A 17852-nucleotide genomic window follows, 5' to 3' on the forward strand; every position below is an offset into this window, starting at 1 on the left:
AAACTATCTAAAGTGTAGTCGAAATAAAATTTTAATTTGCATTAAATCACACTCACCTACACAAATTTGGACTTGACCATGATTGTACACTTCCATATATGGTAAACTCAGATTTCTCGGATTGTGATTGGTTCAGGAAAAGCTCATGAATCGGAAATTTGTTGTCGTCAATCGATTCAGCATAATGCCAAATTAAAAACGTCAATATCATTGTAGTAATATTTAATCAAATTAAACGGCAAATTAAAAAAATTTAAAATAAAGTGTAAGAATTTCAAAAATTAAAAGGGTTGCTGGGCGAAATTAAATAACGACAATAAGAAAAGTAAACCAGTATTAGCTCTTCGAGGACAGGGCACACGCTGTTTGCCGTTATATAAAAACTCAAGATCTATTCATACAAACGGAATTTTAATCCCAAGAAAAATATCAAAATATGTCATGGAATACATGTGATCAAGTTATCAAAATACATGTTCACTATCTAAATAGATGTGATCATGCTATTATAAGACAGTATAATGCCTTAAATAACCCAAAAAAACGTGATGAGTTCAAACTAAGGCTCCTCTAAATATAGGAGCATTAGTTCAAACAGCACAGGTGGACCAGTTTGTTTAACAGTGTCCTCAGGTTTCAACAGTACGTGTTAAAAGAAAAAAGAAATTATCACAAACTTCATATCTTCCTCATTCGTTCTCATTTGTAAAGCTGAAAATTAAATCTATCATTACAAAATGGAATAATCAATTTCAAAATAATTATTGATAAGCAAACAGAAAAATAGTCCGTTTTGTTGTCCCTGTGCTATTTTCCAGACTTAAATGTTTTAATTAATTTGTTATGGTATTCATCAGATTAAAAAAGTATTTATTTGTTATAGTATGATCACTTTGATTTCCTTTCTTCACATGATTTTCATAAATTTTTCAGAACATAGTATACATTATTGAGCTCATAAATAAAGTATTAGTATTCAGTATGAAATAAACCCTGTCATAACACCAAGGAGGTTCAAATAGATGGAGTAAGCCTTCCCCGTATGTTCCGTGCAAGGAGGTATATATATATATATATAATTATTTACTATTGTAATTTAAAACAGAACACGCGTGTTTTTTTAAGTTCTCGTATATACTTTTTTCAATCTATCTACCTATCCATCTATCTAAATAAATGGATAAATATTTGAAGAAAATAAAAGAATAACCATTTAATTGATTAACTCCTGAGCTAAAGCTGCAAAGAATGGAATTAAAAGTTTTGAGTTCAAAAAGAAATAATCTTTTAATAGGTTATCATATTTGAGGAAGAAAGTGTAGGGCCAATAAACTGTGTCAGTAAACTGGAAGTGAAAAGTTTTTTTAAGCCTGAGCTGTAAACCTACCTTTTGTTATTAAAACTAGAATAATGTAAGAATTGGTGTTACTTATTAAATTAAAGAATGATAACAAAATAAAAAAGAATACTAATAGAATATTAAGCATCCTGTATTTAATGTTTCAAACCAGTGAGCAGCTAGAGGGTCAAAGAGTCCCCGGACGCAACATCCAGGGGGCATCAAACTGATATTACGAAATTTTAGAATGAAATGTTTACCATTTTTAGCTGTAATAAAACATAAATGAAAAACATTCGTTTACTCAGTCAACAAACCCATCATCATGAGGAAGGATATCTTTTTCTTATTTTTTATCATATGATTAGCAAAATTGGAAGAGAAAGGCTACGATTTTCGATTTAGAAGTAAGATGAAGAAAAGTTATCCTTCTCCACATACAAGCAGCCTAGACAGTGCAAATTCTGGCTTAAAGCAAAGGAAATAATGAAAAAATAGCTAGTAAAATGATTTAGTAAAAGATTAATCTTTTTACTTGTTATTTTTCATTAGTTTCTTTGCTTTAAGCCAGAATTAGTTTAAATTGAAGTTCTAGTTCTAAAAATAAGTATCCATTTTTTTCTTCAAAACTAATCCTGTAAGGGCTACTGGAGGCTTTCTTCTGCTTGTGTTAAACCAGAGATATCTAACCATTTGTACCTGAGAGTACATTCTAGAATATTGGTGGCACGGTGGGCACATTTATTTTTTCAAGACACACTTATAGATGTGCATTGTTAACAAAAGACAAAATATAATATTAATAATATATATACTATAGAAAAAATTATTCCAAAAATGTAATTTCAAAATATAAAAATAAATAATTGTGTTCGTATATAAAATAAATGTCGAGATCTGGACTTGACTGTGATGTTCTTTATTGAAAAGAATGATTCGCTCAAATAATGTGGAACCGAAGAATTATTTTGTCTTGTAGGATGCTCTTTTCAAAAATGAAAATCTTTCTTCCAACTATATTTCAGAAATTCTCATCTAATACATTGGATTTTAGAATTCAAGTTTCTAGCTCCAAATTTTCTTGTTCTTACTTGAATAAGCTCTGTAATGTATGCAGTTATTTCAGTTACATTTATTTGGCAGGTAAAAGGATTGATGAAAAAGGTGAGCGCTGGTTGGGTAATATTAAACTACACAAATCGTTTTTCAAACTGCTGTTGAAACAATTGAAGATTGATAACAAATAAGAAAAATCAGTTTTATCTTATTTGTTATCAATCTTCAATTGTTTCAACAGCATCTTATAGTTTTTTTTTCATATTTGCGAAGAGCACAAATGATTTGATATGTAAATAAAAAGGAAAAGTTTAGCAACTATTAATAAAGCTATAGGCTTGTCTTTTTCCTGTAGCTCTAAGTTTACATTAGTCAGTTTCGCACTTATGCCTCTGAGGCAGTGGCGTAACGAGGAAGGGACAAAGGGTGTATGATACCCCGGGCGCTTGCAGAGGGGCGCCAAATGATCTCCAAACAAGATTTTCATCATATCACTGTGTTTTTTTGGGGGGGAAGGCCATAAAGGTATTTTGCCCTGGGTGCCAGTTATGCTCGGTACTCCGCTGCTCTGAGGAAGCCTAAATTTGCCATCCAGCGAAAGTCCATTACTTCAGCTTAATATTTCTTGCAAGAACTTTGCCTTGACTGAGCCAACGTATTTTACTATACAGAACAAGATGAGGATCCTCTGGATTTTTTAGTAAGGACTTGTAAAGGTGATGTTGCAAGAGGACTGCTCGAAGTTTAATATTTTCATGACGTGTCCGAAGGGCAATATCTCACAATGCAAAACTTCCTGCTGTATGACACAGTGATACAACATAAAGTTTGAAAATGATTTATATTACTTGCAGAGGCAGTGTTTAAATTGCGGAGACCACCGGAGCTCGGCTCCGGTACTTCTCAATTTTTAAGATAAATTTCAATTTTAGCCGGAGCGCACCGGAACCCTAAATAAGATGAGCTCCGGTACTTCTTTTTATAAAATGAACCGAAATTTAAAGAGAAAAAATGTAGAATTCCTAACGTTTTAGTTTAACCATAAGCAGACCTTGCAATACTTTATTTCCCTAGAAATACGAACTCACGAGACGTTCAAGTAAAGTCCCCTCACTCGCATACGGAAACCTTTCCCGTTAAGAAGGGCAATAAATTTGGAAGAGTTTGTTTAGGAACGCGAAAATTTCTCGGCATGCCATCGTATCTAATGTATTGTTATCGATGCTTACAGTTAGTTATCCTCGCAGGAAGGAAAATTTGTGTTATTAAATGTGCGTTAAGTGACAGCGAGTACAATAAGAGTGAAATACTGAGATAAATTGCTCAAGCACGTCCTATACATCGTCTTTCCACAGTATCCACGGATGGGGGGAAGCGTAAACAGCAAATTTACATTCATCCTTAGGAGTCAGATTCAGGACTTATTTTACTCCTAACACATCTGCATGATAGCTACAATTATATCAGAAGAGAGCCGCGGTCAAAGAGAACGTTCTCTCTCACCAAAATTCCCCTCATTTTTTATTTCCACCCACTCATATCCTCACTCTGTTTCTCCCTGGAATTTTCATCAGCTATAAATTAAGTATATTTAATTTTTGTGATGATAAAAGAACTCCCCCCTATGATCAGAGCTTAAATTGGGCCGGAGCCCTCCGGATCTCGGCTCCGGTGCTTCTTAGTTTTTATAATACATCATATCATAATTCTAGCCGGAACATACTGGATGCCTGAATAAGAAGGCTGCGGCACTTCTTTTATGTAATTGAATAACAGTTTCAGTAGAAATTTTATCTCGAAAATTTTATTTTAAAAATAAAATTATATTAAAAATCGCTTATTAAATTTCAGTTTATCTCTTTACATTTTATTCAAGTTTAATTATTTAATTACTTTAATTATTTCAATAAATAACAATTAATTATCTAATAATTATCAATTAAATTATAATTAATTAATTAGATAATAATTATTGATTAAAAAAATTTATAAACATTGATTAAATAGCTATTAATTAATTTGATAGTAATTAACTATTTAATTTTAAAATTATTAATAAGTTTAATAAACATTTTATTTATTTATTTACTCTTGTTCCTCTTTGCTGACGGTCTTCCATAGGGCTCCGGCACTTATAATCCTAGATATTAAGTCCTGTGCAGAGGACAATTAAATATATTAATATTGCCAACCATTGTTGGTTCACCATCGTCACCGATAGCTTGTGCAGAAAGCTATCTATCGACTTTGCTTATGCTGTAAAGGTATTATAAATATCCTTACCTCTTAATGTTTTCAGTATATCTTTTTAACCTTTTGTAGACGGATGGCCAATATATTGGCAGTTGTATTCCCTGTTGAATGGACGGAGTTGTCCACTTTATTGGCCATGTCTTTTGCCCCCATTTTACAGGCTGAAAAGTGGGGTGAAATGTCAAATTTGACGTCCCTGTGTTTTCAACCACTTATCTCTTTCAAAGATCTCCCTTTTGCGACATAGATGCACCCCTCTGAGAATCCATTAAAATATTTAAGAATCTTTGTTGCAAATAGGAGGTGATTTCTTAACGGGGGGAAAGCATTCGGTTCAAGATTTCCCGTCTTTTGGTAGCTTTTACTGCTACTAAAGCCCCGGCCTCAAAAGGTTAACAATAAAATTAGTCAATGCCATCTCACCGTAACTGTAACTGTGGAATGATTGATTTATCAGCAGATTCGTCAAAATTTCCCCCTTTCTATATACCTTTCTTCGCACCTAAGCTTGATTTTTCGCCCATCGGAGCAGAAAGACTTAGCAGGTGCAAAACAAGACAACTATCTACTTTGCCTGTCAAATTATAGTGAGAACCTGTCACATATTTCAATCTCGATTTAGCCGTTTCTGCATGTCTTATGCAATGACATGTATTCCTCTTGTGACTGTGTAATCTGACAACTGCAAGACTTGTACTGCAGATATAATCTTACATTTATTAGAAAATCCCTCGAATAAGCAATCGGTACTAGTCAAAACCTTTCATTTAACAAATCACCATATTCGAAATTTTGCTCTTTGCGAAATCGAGGATAATAGGAAATTTTGAAAGAAACAACAATGGTTTCCTTCTGTTTGACTTAATGAAACTTAATGAAAACTGACTGCTGGACACACAAGCTTGATTTTAGCCAATTTATTGTTGTCTATCTAACTTCAGATTCAAATGAATATATCGTATTAAAAGTGGAATGAATTGTCTGACGTGGCGATCAACATTATGTTCTTTCAGCACTGCAGCGCTATTAACGTACCATAAACAAACACTTTAAAATTGACGAAACAGTATGTAGTGTAAAAATTATAGGTTCCTTGTCTTTTATTTGAAAAACTAATTAGGGATTAAAATAACGATGTGCATAAAACAATTAAGAGAAGACATCAGCGATAAAAAGGAGACACATACACTAAAGTTACTAGCATATAACAAGCAAAAAAATACAACATGGCATATAGGGGAACACCCATGAAATGGTGATTCCCCTTCGTAGATGGCACCACCATGCACAAAAAATAATTGCTCTTTGCATATAGCCCTATCTATAAACAGTGGCATATCGTATAGTACATGGAAGCATTAAAATATTTTAAATGCTTAATATTTGAATTTTTTTAATATTTAAGAAATAATCGATAGTTCACCAAACAATTAGGAAAAGGAGGTATGATGAATTGATCTTGGTTGCAATATTCTCCTATGAAAAGTGCAGCATTTTGTTTTTCGGGTCTGCTTTTCCCATCAAACGATGTAGTCAGTAATTGTTCTTATTTGGAAACTGAAAGTGGTTTAAATAGTTGGAACAAGCCAGAAAAAATTACTACAAATGAGAATTCCCAAAGGCACAGGGATTCTTTCACAACTTGGAAAGAAATGGAAAGGAGGCTAGTAAAAAAAAAGAAAGTTTAATAAATGCACAGCTTCAAAATCAAATTGCTACAGAGAAGGAAAATGGCGACAAGTATTTAATGCGTGTTGTGCTGCATATGGTATTTAGCCAAAAACATTTAGCTCTAATAGACCATAGAGAAAGTACTATTGAAAGTCAAAGAAACCCTGGAAATTTAATAGAACTTCTGAAGCTTATTGTAGAAGACAATCCAATTATGAAGGACCACCTTTCGTATGTGCAGAAAAATACAGGATCAACTACATCTCTTTCCCCAGAAATACAAAATGAATTTATCCAGCTTCTGGCAACTACAGTTAGAGAAAAGCTTGCGTACGATATCCAATGTGCCAAATACTATGGTATAATGTTTTGAACAACTCCTGACGCTGTTCACCAAGAAAAAATGTCAGAACTTTGAAAAAAAAAAAACTTTCGTTATAAAAGAATGCTTCCTAGGATACATTCAAAAACATAAAAAAGTGCAGCATGTTTTGCAGATGTAAGATTGTAACAACTAGAGAAGGATAAATTAGCTTTCGAAGACTGTCGAATCCAGTGTTGCGACAATGCACATGCAATGTCCGGCTACAAATCAGGAGTGGAACAAAGACTTACAACACTTAACTCAAAAACTGTATTTGTTAACTATGATAACCATATACTTAATTTAGTTGGGGTTTACGCAGCTAGCCGCTGTGACGTCTTTTAGAACTGAACAAGCTATCTATGTTTATATTTCAAGGTCAATTCATCGATGGAACAGACTGAAAACTGTTCTAGGCAAAGAACGTCTATGTAAAGAAGGAAAGGCTTCATAGACGTAATGTAAACGAGGGATTTGGTGACGGAACCTGTCGGCGAGAAGTTCTACCTCTGTGATGTACAGGACTTGGCCAAGATTTTCCTCCGCCACGTGTACTGGAAATTGAGGAACAAGGATTAAGATGAATAAAAAGAATTAGGTGAAGTTTCAATTTTACTGGCTGTTGAACTTGCATTATCCATATCGTAGTTTGATTTCTGATTTTATATCCGTCAATATAGAGGAAAAAATAATGGAGTCACACAGCTTTAAAATCTTGATAAACGTGACCGTCGAACCTGTTCGAACTTTGACATTAGCTTCGAGATTTGGTGCTTTTGGGCGACAGATATTTCACGCATGCGCAGCTGTTTCCCTTTTTGTTCGAAGGGAGCCACTCCTGCTGCTGCGAGGTTTTCCTTTTTAACAATACATATTCTTTGCTCTAGGTGTATAGGTGTATCAGTGAAGTCAGAATCAGAAACTCGTTTGAGTCCCAGAGTAGAAGCTGCTAAACCGGTACATGATCAACTCGAAACGTTAGTAGAACTATTTGAAAATATTGCAGCGGATCATAATGAAAATGCAGATGCAGTAAGTTAGGCAATTCAGTTGTTGCACCGGATCTTAACTTTTGAGTGTTTTGTTTTTCTTTGATACCGGAATAGTATGCTTGCCAAGATCGACCGGGTTCAGAAAAGACTTGTGGACAACTATGAATTTTCACAATGCTGCTTAAGATATTCAGGCTTTACAAGAGTATTTCCTACAAAACAAAGGTGCCATACATGTGAAATCTCTTGAAGAAACAAAGGAACTGTGTAATACTTTTGATGTGATAAATGATGTCCACATAAAATTCGATTCCAACAGCAAAATCGAAAATTATTTAAAAACAACATATTTTTAGAATTTCTGATAGGCAGTCTCACACGTTGGAGATAAAAATGTTGTATTTTGTGCAGTGTTGCCACTGTTCTCTTTGAACTTGTTAAGTTTATTAATCAAAAATTCATTTCAATTTTAGAAAATGTGAAACAGATAATAAAACAAATTCGAAATTCGGGCTTCCTGGTGCCCATGTTCGGATGGAGGACTACGTCGTTATTCAAAATATGATAGCTCTAGATACCATTGTTTTTTCACAATGCGAGGAACATGCCTATATTCATTCAGATTCTTCATTATTTAGTTACTTTAAATATAATACAGGGCGGTAATATTTGTTGGCAACAATTTGAAAAGTGATACAACGCATTTAAATGTTTCGCGACTAATGTCCCATTCGGGACTAACATCCCTTTGGGCTTAAAAAAAATTATGATCTGCTATCAAAGTTATGAATTAAATAAGATTTGCTTGTGCAAAATTCACACGAATCTACAGTTTTATTCTGATCTTGATGAAATTTTGCACACTTGACCTTCAAAACACGAAGAAAGTTACTACCTTCATTAAGAGTTCGATAAACCACTCCACGGGATCCACACTCACAGCATTTATATTAGAACGTTACGCTTACATCTTTCATCTTAGGTTCCCGTGGTCGTTGTTGAGTTTCCATTTTCAGTGGAATCCATACACGCTGAGCAAAGAATTTATAATTTTTTTTCGCGAAAAAATAAGTTAATTTTAATATTTTTGCACAGTTTCAATTTTGAAATCACGTCACCCAACTTAGGTTCACATCGCTATTATTGCTTCCCCACTATCAGTTCTTACTAAATCCGTTAGATGGCATCCTGTTCGTTTACTGTTTAGAATAGTATAGAACTTTTCAGAATAGTGTAGAATCTTTTTAAAGCAGAATTGAAGTGCACTCTATAGAAGCTGTTCGCGAATATTTCGGAACGGGGAAAAATCAGCCAACTTGGATGGCGATTTTCTGAAAAAAACACAACCCATAATAAAGCAAATATCAGGTTGTTACTAAAACCGTTACATGGCGCCGTGTTAGTTCTACACTGTTCTATAGTTTTATTCGAGCTTGGCAACTGCACATTTCATCTTGAACCAAAATAGGAGAAAAATCATTATTTAGCTGAATTTTCGAAAAAATACCGCCATTTTCCTAAATGATGCCTCTTCACTCTGCGTAAAACGTAGTTCAACTAGTTTATATATAATTGATTAAAAACATTTAAAATAGTATGGAACATTCTAATTAAATTAATTGAATAATTTTAGCGGCATATAATGAACTAAAGCACTGCATATGTATTCATAAGAGAAAACTGGCTTTGTTTCTGGGGGATTTTTTGCAGCTAAATTGATCTTTCAAGAACAAATTCAATAATTTAGAACCATTCATGAACTACGAACGATACAGTTCTACATTATTATTCTTGCATTTAAAATTTAGGTAAACTTATTTAAGCAGTTAACCAATGGGCACTTAATATTCCTTACAAAGTAAACATTATTAATATTGGTGTAAACTATATGCATAAGAAAAATTTATAAATCTTTCCTCATTTTCTGCATAAATTCGTTCAGATGTTTTACAATTAATTCCTTTCTTCATTTTTGCTTAAATATAGCTTATTACGTGCACCTTAATGTTTGGCATTACATCAAAGCAAATATTTCCAGCATACTTCTTCTTTAAAAAGACAAAACTTTCCTTGTTGATTCAATAAACAATTATTTGCAAGGGCAATTTTTTTTTCAATTTTTTTGAAGTAACTATAAATTTATAAATTCGAAAAATCGGTTAGATTTATAGGAACGTTTGCTGTAAACATCACTGTAAACTAAGCACATGCCCAGATTTTATTGTTAATATGTCACATGACCACGCTCTAGTTCTTTTTTCTTTGCGAAATATATCTCATAAAACATAGACCAGATAACTGATTACTGCAATTCATGAACTTTCACAACTTCAAAAGAAAGTAAAGCATTGGCGATTGTAACATTTGCCATCCCGTATGGAAATTTACATCAACAACGGGTCAAGCATTTGCCCATATTTGCAGTAACAACTTGCTATAACTAAGGTCATTATGGTTCTTGACTATTGTGATTCTTTAAGATGATTTTTCTAGAGCGAGTGTAAAAAGTATTCTTACAGTACATATTAAGATCTAGAAATGCCTCTTGACAAAAACTCAAATATAAATTTAATATATTTGAGTAATATATTTGTATAAACTCGAATTCCACAATAAGTATTTATATATGTATAATTAATATTTCCATGTGAAATTGACATCAAAATAAATGCATGCATAAATACGACTGTAGAGCTATTATTATTATTATTCTTTTGTTTTTCTGAAGTAGGAGACGTGAGCAGTGTCCTCGGCGAGACTCTAACCCTGGACCTCGCGAATATGCGCCAAATTTGCTACTGTTACACCATGAAAGTATGCAGGAAAGAGAGAGAAAATACCTTATATACACCCCCTTTTAAAAGGCAACTGGGGATTAGGGGACCTAATCGCCAAATCCTAGTGGTGACGAATTATCCTTCAAAACCTATTAGTTCGGGGGCCACTGTGGAGTCATTAGGGTTTTTTTGAAGTAAGATGAAAAAAAAAAGTGCAATGGCCTTACAGGGACTCAAACCTGCACATCTCGAATACACGCCAGGTATGCTACCGTTCGCCACAAAGGCGTGTTGAAGAAGAGAGAAAATGCCTTATAAGACATTTACAAAACAAAAACTATCCAACATCTTGTGGTGTAGAAAGTATTCATACATTATACATAATGTTGAATATTTTCATAAATATTGTTACGAAACGTACAGGCGAGGTAAGATGGTTTCCCGCAAAACATTTTAGGGTTGCCATAAAATAGCAAAGGAAGGCCAGATTGCCAATTTGGCGAGAAATCGCCCATTTGGCGACAAAATTGGTGATATGCCATGGATGGATGGAGAACCTTCTGGAACCAATTCTTACCGGTTTAGCCCAGAATGTTCTCGAACACCAGTCAAAAGCTATATAAACCTTGCTGGTACGTGGAGAGTTAGTTAGTATCCAGTGTGTCTAGCGAGCTGATAGTCAGCCATTGAGAGTATGCCTCGCATAAAGTGCGAGAGAGTGTGTCTCATCTAGTTAGTCCGGGCGGAGACGATCGAGTTGACAGCCGGCCAGCGAGTGCCGAGTGGGTCGTCGAGTGCGTCGAAGAGTCTATTAGTGTATCGCGGTTAGAGCATCGCCGAGAGAGTGTTTTGAGCTCCGGAAACGACTGACCCGAAAAGTCGGGAGCTGTGCTCTGTGTGTCGTCGAGTGCATCGCGAGTTGTAGCGTGGAGAGTCTCAAGAGTACGTGGAGTTCCAAGAACGAGAGAGCAGAGTCGGGAGTTGCACTCTGGTGCTTTGCAGTGAAGCTGTCTCCTCCGTTATTGCCTGACAGTGTGAAGGCAGTGTCGCTGATTGTTTCAGCGTGTTTGTTGTAGATTTTTGACGACTGTAAAATGTGACTTGGGAGCTGTCCTGATTAATACTGGCTAAATAAAGTGTGTTTCGATACTTCATTGAGTGTCGTCATTATTCACTCAATCCTCACAAACCCCGTATGAACGTGAAGGAAGGGGAAAAACTCAACAATATGTTTAAATTAATACCTTGTAGAACATAATTTAGCGTGAAAAACGTCTTCGAGTCTCTTTGGCATTGATTCAATCCAATTTGCTGTCACTGAGCTACATATGGACTCCCATTCTTGTTTAAGGGCAGATATTAAGTCATTTTCATTAGAAATGTGCCTGGATTTAACATGAAGAGTCTCTCATAAATCCTCAATAGGACTGAGGTCGGGTGACTGAGTAGGAAATTATTTCATAAACTTTGTTACTTAATATCCAGAGCCGTGTATTTCGGGCTGCGCTGTTAGCATAAAGTTAGGTATTTTTGCATAATGAAACTCAAAAGTATGAATAACGAACGTGCCCCAAGATATATATTGGCGAGAGAAAGTGAAGGTCAGGGGTATTCGATTCCCTCCTTAGCTACTTGTCCTGGGCCAAAGGTCTAATTCAGTTAGTGCTTTCTCTTTCAGGTACTGTGTCAAAGTATGTTCATGTTTCATTTTTTATTGCCTAAATGGGTATGCCGGATGTATTTAGGACTGCTGATGGTTCTATGTAAGTTGTTTTTTTCAATACTTCAATTTTTAATGTCTGTGAAGATTATCACTTTAATTGGTGTTCTACTTAAGTTAAGCAGAATTCCCATACTTGTTAAATAAAGATTTCGTAGTTATTTTGACTTAATGCTTCTTTGATTAAAACTGCGCTAAGTAAAGGAAACGTACTTAATACGCCTTATGTGCTAATGCACAGTACAACATGTATGCTTGAGGTCATTGTTATGCATGGAAACATATTCACTATGCAAACCCATTTTTATTGCAGTAGACCGTAAATTATTTTCCAAAATATGAATGTCTCATACTGCCATTAATGATAATTTAATTACCGGAAGCAATCAGACAACCCCAAACCAACACGCTTCCACCTCCATGTTTCACTATTGGTAGTGAATTCCTCGAATGTATTTCTGACCACACCTTTGCCTTTCCTCAATACCATTCGCTTCCGGTCCGATCCAAAAATATTGAATTTACTTTCATCTGTAAAAATAATGTTCTTCCAGAAATCTGGGCTTTCATTTACTTAGTTTTTGGGCAAAGGATAATCGTAAATTCCGATTACTGTCTTGTATAGTTTGACCACCTCATCCGCGACCATGAGCGCAAACACGCATGCGCCATTCGGGCCAAATTATTCTCAAAATAGGGTAGAAGGATGGGGACTTTCTTCCTCTTGAGTATATAAATTCTGTCTTTCAGAAAAGAGCAGTTCAACCGTCTTAAACGCAACCTTGGCTGGCATTCCGCCAAAGCACATGGATTCATCCAAAAGGGGTGTTATTACTTGCTGCGACGTGAAAGGTCATGTGAAAGGTTTCCCTTAAGTTAAGTTTGACAGTTATAGCCGCGAGCGCGACGTTTCCGACTCTTTCAGATGGAGCCACATGGGCACGTAACGTAGCAAGGTCATAACAGATGAAAGTCTTCCTTTCATAGTTCCGCTGATATGCCGGAATTATCATGCGAACTTGCATGACGTGATCCGGCTCTCTGAAGTAGTGTCGTTCGACGCCTGGCTATAGCATTTCTTGACTGACTGCTGCCGTGGTTGAAGGAACGCTGAGGATGAGGTAAGGGGCCTGACCATTGCCACGTGGGTGTTGAAGTTTCAACTCATTAGGCATTTCAACCACGGCAACAGTCAGTCAAAAAATGCTATAGCCAGGCGTCGAACGACACTACTTCAGAGAGCCGGATCACGTCATACAAGTTCGCATGATAATTCCGGCTTATCAGCGGAACTAGGAAGGGAAGACGTTCGTCTGTTATGACCTTGGTATGTTATGTGCCCATGTGGCTCCATCTGACACAGCCGGAAACGTCGCGCTCGTCAAACTTAACTTAAGGGAAGACCTTTCACGTCGCAGCAAGTAATAACACCCCTTTTGGATGAGTCTATGTGCTTTGGCAGAATGCCAGCCAAGGTTGCGTTTAAGATGGTTGAACTGCTCTTCCCGTTCCAATTTGAGATTTACGGATACTGCTCTTTCCGTGTTTCTGAATTCTGCTGTAAACTTAGGAGGACTTATCTTTCTTCGGCGAACATGCCAGAAATCATCTGTCAACGGATGTAAGTAGATATGGTTGTCCTGAACGAACATTAGTTGCACTACTCTAGAGGTGAACTTTTGAATAATCGACTGCACAGCTGAAAGTATCTCCCGCCTAACATTGAAATTTTATTGTACCATTTATCGCTTTTACGAAGCTTTAAAATTAATTCACTTTCGGAAACACTCGTTTCTTTACTTGTACGACCCATATTAAAATTTTACGTTTCTGATCACATTTGAAGTTCTCTCTTTCTGGAGAAAGGAAAACTTTCAGTTGACCTTTTACGTCGCAGAATAACGGCCCCTTTTGGAGGAATCATTCGATCCTTTAGTATAATCCGCAAGGTAAATAATGTCAGTTATCAACGAAAAGCTGACTAAACCAATTAGAAAATGGTACCAAAATTTTGCATTTGTTTCAATGTGCGAATATATTTTACGCGCCAATAAATCCCCAATTTTTAGTTTCCCGTACAATTAAAAGTTAATTCAATATATTTTCCGTACTTTTGTTTTGCACTCATCATATTTGGTAAATTTTTTTTATTAGTTATTGCTTTTTGAAAAAGACTGATAGAATTACCCCGCCATAACAATAGTTTCCCCCCCCCCCAATAACGGGCACTTGTCTATAACGGCATTGGCCACTACTAAGGCCAGAAGTCTTGCCCATTTTATTGTGGAGGCACATAAATAAGCGGACACCGTTACCCCTTAGATGAGACAGACTATTTTACATCCATGCCTTCTCCGAGATTCGAACCCGGTCACTTTGTTATCGCAGACAGGGTACCCTAACCACCATACCGTTTAGGCGCCTCGCCAAAACAATAGTTTTTTTTTCCGCGAAACGACTCGTATAAGAATAATTTCTACACTCACTGTGTTTAATTTATTCTAAACTTTTTGATAAAAGATTATTATTGAATGTAGAGCCCTTTATTATGTTTTTATTTCTTTCTCTCCTTCTCTTTAATTCAGTTATGATATCATTACTTATGCAAGAAAATGAAGTAGTGAATGCAATTTATTCGAATTACTATGATAACCATGATATGATATATTTACACTTGCTACCAAATGCTAATCGTCATATTTTTATAATAATATAAGCAATTCCGAGTAACTGGAAAAAAAGTAATCGTCATTGTTCTAAAATTATAAATTATAATTTTAGAACAATGATTTAAACCAGCTGACACGTCTTTTAAGTCCAGAGATATTTAGAAATTATACTTTCTGGCTTTACAGATGTGTTTGCTAGTCTGTTAGCGTTTCCAGTGCGTTTTATATCTCATAAAGTGTTTAAAATATAAACTACCGTCAATTCAAACCTACGACATGACAATGGATTTAAGAATGCAGTTTAAACAAAATTTAAAAAATTCTGAAAGTTTTCAGACTGTATATTACGCCTAAAGGGGATTTTTTTTTTTTTTTAAATGTTTTGTGTGCTACCTTTATTTATAAAATACCATATTCTTCGCACTTAAACCATAAAATGCAATTCCACAGCAATATCATAAAATAATTTAAAAAGAGCATATCTTTAGAATTTCTGATACACATTCTCGTGCGCTGGAAATAAAGATATTTTTTTCCCGCAGTGTTGTCATTGCTCGCTTTGAAATCGTTGAGTTTGTTAATCAAAAGTTCGTTAAAGTTTTACAAAATATAAAACAGACAATAAAACAAATTCCAGCTTAGGATTTCCACATGCCCATATTCGAGTGGAGGATTACGTTATTCAAAATTTGATGGCTCTAGGAACCGTTGTGTTATACATACATTTAATATAACAAGGTGGAATGGAACACAACTTTCACGAAGTATGAGTACTGCATATAATGTGGCACAATTCGCAACAGACGAGAAAAGCAATTTTTTAAGTGGGGAAACAACTTTAACCTCTTCACATTTAGATTATGTATTATTAAACAAATCTATATAAATACTATTATATACAAGCAATTATGTATAATTTAAACAAATCTATATAAATACTATTGCAAAGAAAAGGGGAAAATGGAGCAACGTTATGTTTGAAAAAATGTTAAGTGAAAGGACTTTTATTCTTGCTCAACATACATGATACAATTATATTTTTAAAAAGCTGTTGATTTTTGCCAAGCACAATGACTGATGCAACTTTTTAAAAGTTTCATGGTACAACGTGCATTTTATAACGCCTCTGATAAAAAGTTCTCTTCTTTCTTTATTTGGGTAATAAGTTCGTTCTGGGAATAACTTTTTGCGATTAATTAGTTCAATGAATTCATGTGCAAATTCAGCTGGAAATCTTCTGTCTAAAATTTAACTGTGTCATACCTTGACAATTTTTTAATTTGGTTCATCAACCTATCGAATATGTGTACTCAGATTTTTAAGCCCAGTTTCTCAAGAAACGTTTTGACTACTAAGCCATTAACACTGGTTCCGTCAGTGGCCTGCTTTCGCTGCAACTCTCTCTCACCTATTCAACCATCACTGTCACGATCATTACTTTCAGCATACCCAATGGGGGTGTTAGAATCCAAAAAGGGTTCGACAAGTTCCTTTTTCTACTTTTTTAATGGCATATACTGTTGATTTGCCAGTCCCATATTCCTAGTATAAGTTTGAAGCGGAAATGCTTATCTTGCTTGTTTGACATCGAAACATGCTTTTGCTCTGCAGATCTTGCTGCAGCTCCAGAATTAGAAATTCTTTTCGATATAATTGGAAATTTAATTTTGGTAAGATAACTGCAATAATAATAACCTCCAAAAAATAAGCTAAATCAAATTATAAAGTTAAGAAAGACTGCTAATTACTAATTGAACTTACTTGGAATCTTTTTTCCTTCCAAGGTTATACCAACAACAGAAAACCAGTATAAGCAAAATCCTGCTCAACAAATATGTCACAGAGCTTTATTCATTGTTTACGTCATACAGATTATTGCTAAACCTCCCACAATCACTCAAAGCTGAAGGCTAACGTCAATAAAAATTAGATCAACATGCTATTGGCTAGCGATTCCCAAGCCAGCAAATGTGATTAGCAGGAATCTCAAGAGATGGATGAACATGTCACTGATTTGAAGACACATGGAAGTAAGCTCCATCCTGAGTACAATGATGTTGGAAAATCAGTACATAAATTTTCTGTGGTTAACACAGGAGTCTTGCAAGACCTGAGAGAAGGCTAGGTCTTATCTCATGATGTATACTCGTAGAAAGTCTCTGAATAATCTGTATGAGAGAAATAATGTTGGTGTGATAGCAAGTGAGGAATCTGAGTTCGTCGGGAGATAAATTGCTTTTACAGCACACCTCTTAGAGCATTATATTATTTATTCCTAGTTTTTGTAAAGACGAAAAAAAATTTTGGGGGGGGGGCTGGTGGTCCAGAGATTAGAATATTGCATCATTCCACATATTGGACATTCGGATTGAATTTTCAAATTAACATATTAAATTTACATAGAACATATTAAATAACTTTTCTGATCATAATAGACCAATAAATAACTTTACAGTACTAAAAGTATGCACATTTTTGCTTGAAATTAAAATATTTCTTATAAGCATATTTTAGTCCATAGCAAATTTAAAAAAATTACCTCTAAGTATTAATTTCCATTCCTTTTAAAATACTTTCCAGAGCCCATCAATCGGTTTGTGCTTAGAAAAAGCTACACTGCTGGCCACCCAAATTGCAACACCAAGAGAGACAAGAGATACCACAACAAAATTTATTTAGTAAATTAACATGTTGACCAAGTATCAAATGATTAAATTTATAGACTTCTGTGAAGTGTGATTCCTTCCAGAATCAGTAGCCAGAGTAGCCGCCATTGTTGGAGATCATCGCTGCCACACGCCTCGGCATTGATTTAAAGAGACTTTGGATGTGTTCTTGGGGTACAGCAGACCAAGCAGTTTCCACACGTTGCCAAAGTTGATCTGGTGTGGCAGCTTGGGATGTAATCTGGGTCAATCGTTCAACAACCATGGACCACATGTTTTCTATCGGCGAAAGATCCGGAGAGCGAGCCGGCCAGGGAAGCAATTCAAGTGATTGACGAAGATCTG

At 35.2% G+C, this 17852-nt stretch overlaps 1 long non-coding RNA gene across 1 annotated transcript in view; it reads left to right on the top strand.

Annotated features, from left to right (window-relative positions):
* The window catches only part of LOC118191065 (uncharacterized), an 82809-nt gene that overhangs the window by 37489 nt on the left and 27468 nt on the right, over positions 1-17852 (top strand). The gene's annotated exons all lie outside the window — the stretch shown is intronic.

This window comes from Stegodyphus dumicola, chromosome 6 (assembly GCF_044657685.1).
Source record: "Stegodyphus dumicola isolate Sdum_Otavi_A_Nest chromosome 6, ASM4465768v1".
Classification (NCBI taxonomy): Eukaryota; Metazoa; Arthropoda; class Arachnida; order Araneae; family Eresidae; genus Stegodyphus; species Stegodyphus dumicola.